The sequence below is a fragment of the Colobus angolensis genome, unplaced genomic scaffold, assembly GCF_000951035.1.
Source record: "Colobus angolensis palliatus isolate OR3802 unplaced genomic scaffold, Cang.pa_1.0 Scaffold528, whole genome shotgun sequence".
Classification (NCBI taxonomy): domain Eukaryota; kingdom Metazoa; phylum Chordata; class Mammalia; order Primates; family Cercopithecidae; genus Colobus; species Colobus angolensis.
In genome coordinates, this window is record NW_012118799.1 from 55182 (window position 1) to 57292 (window position 2111).

Consider the following 2111-nt stretch of genomic DNA (forward strand, 5'->3'; position numbering starts at 1 on the left):
GTGGAGCTGGAGATACAGGTTGGAGCGTTGTTTTCTAGTTTGTGGGTCGTGGAGCTGGAGACTCGCAGAGGAGCCGGTGTTGGTGTTTCTAGTTGAGGGTCATGGAGCTGGAGACTTGTGGAGGAGGCAGAGTTGGTGTTTCTAGTTGAGGGTTGTGGAGCTGGAGACCTGCAGAGGAGCCGGAGTTGGTATTTCTAGTTGAGGGTCGTGGAGCTGGAGACCCACGGAGCAGACAGTGTTGGTGTTTCTAGTCAAGGGTTGTGGAGCTGGGACCCGCAGAAGAGCCATTGTTGGTGTTTCTCGTTGAGTGTTGTGGAGCTGGAGATACAGGGTGGAGCGTTGTTTTCTAGATTGTGGGTTGTGGATCTGGAGACCTCTGGAGGAGCCGGAGTTGGTGTTTCTAATTGAGGGTCGTGGAACTGGAGACCCATGGAGGAGCCGGCGTTGGTCTTTCTAGTTGAGGCTCGTGGCGCTGCATACCCGCAGAGGAGCCAGTGTTGGTCTCTCTAGTAGAGCGTCGTGGAGCTGGAGACCCGCGGAGGAGCCGGTGTTGGTGTTTCTAGTTTAGGGTCGTGGAGGTGGAGATACAATGGGGAGCACTATTTTTGTAGTTTGTGGGTCGTGAAGCTGGAGACCCATGCAGCAGCTGTTGTTGGTGTTTCCTGCTGAGGGTCGTGGAGCTGGCAACCCATGGAGGAGCCGTTGTTGGTGTTTCTCATTGAAAGTTGTGGAGCTGGAGATACAGGGTGGAGCATTGTTTTCTAGTTTGTGAGTCATGGAGCTGGAGACCCGTGGAGGAGCTGTTGTCCGTGTTTCTGGTTGAGTGTCATGGAGCTTGAGACCCGCAGAGGAGCTGGTGTTGGTCTTTCTTGTTGAGGGTCGTGGAGCTGGAGACCCGCAGAGGAGTCTGTGTTGGTGTTTCTCGTTGAGGGTTGTGGAGCTGGAGATACATGGTGGAGCATTGTTTTCTAGTTTGTGGGTCGTGGAGCTGGAGACCTGTGTAGGAGCTGGTGTTGGTGTTTCTCGTTGAGGGTTGTGAAGCTAGAGATACATGGTGGAGCGTTGTTTTCTAGTTTGTGCGTTGTGGAGCTGGAGACCCGTGGAGGAGCCAGAGTTGGTGTTTCTAGTTGAGGGTTGTGGAGCTGGAGACCCACAGAGGAGCCAGAGTTGGTGTTTCCAGTTGAGGGTCGTGGAGCCGGAGACCCGTTTCTAGTCAAGGGTTGTGGAGCTGGGACCCGCAGAAGAGCCATTGTTGGTGTTTCTCGTTGAGTGTTGTGGAGCTGGAGATACAGGGTGGAGCGTTGTTTTCTAGATTGTGGGTTGTGGATCTGGAGACCTCTGGAGGAGCCGGAGTTGGTGTTTCTAATTGAGGGTCGTGGAACTGGAGACCCATGGAGGAGCCGGCGTTGGTCTTTCTAGTTGAGGCTCGTGGCGCTGCATACCCGCAGAGGAGCCGGTGTTGGTCTTTCTAGTAGAGCGTCATGGAGCTGGAGACCCGTGGAGGAGTCGGTGTTGGTGTTTCTAGCTTAGGGTTGGGGAGGTGGAGATAAAAGGGGGAGCGTTGTTATTCTAGTTTGTGGCTTGTGGAGCTGAAGACCCATGGGGGAGTTGTTGGTGTTTCCAGTTGAGGGTCGTGGAGCTGGCGACCCATGGAGGAGCCGTTGTTGTTGTTTTTCGTTCAGGGTTGTGGAGTGGAGATACAGGGTGGAGCGTTGTTTTCTAGTTTGTGGGTTGTGGAGCTGGCGACCGTGGAGAAGCCTTTGTCGGTGTTTCTGGTTGAGGATCATGTAGCTGGACACCCGTGGAGGAGCCAGAGTTGGTGATTTTAGTTAAGGGTTGTGGAGCTAGAGACCCGCGGAGGAGACGGTGTTGGTGTTTCTTGTTGAGGGTTGTGGAGCTGGAGACCTGCGCAGGAGTCGGTGGTGTTGTTTCTATTTGAGGATTGTGGAGCTGGAGTCCCGCGGAGGAGCCGGTGTTGGTGTTTGTAGTTGAGGGTTTTGGAGCTGGAGACTCACAGAGGAGCTGCGGTTGGTGTTTCTACTTGAGGCCTGTGGAGCTGAAGATACAGGGTGGAGCGTTGTTTTCTAGTTTGTAGGTTGTGGAGCTGGAGA

At 54.2% G+C, this 2111-nt stretch overlaps 2 protein-coding genes across 3 annotated transcripts in view; one reads left to right on the top strand and one right to left on the bottom strand.

The window, feature by feature from the left end:
• The window catches only part of PDCD6 (programmed cell death 6), a 48133-nt gene that overhangs the window by 14491 nt on the left and 31531 nt on the right, over nt 1-2111 (top strand). The window lies entirely within an intron of this gene.
• Nucleotides 1-2111, bottom strand: part of LOC105525300 — a 39953-nt gene that overhangs the window by 14433 nt on the left and 23409 nt on the right. The window lies entirely within an intron of this gene.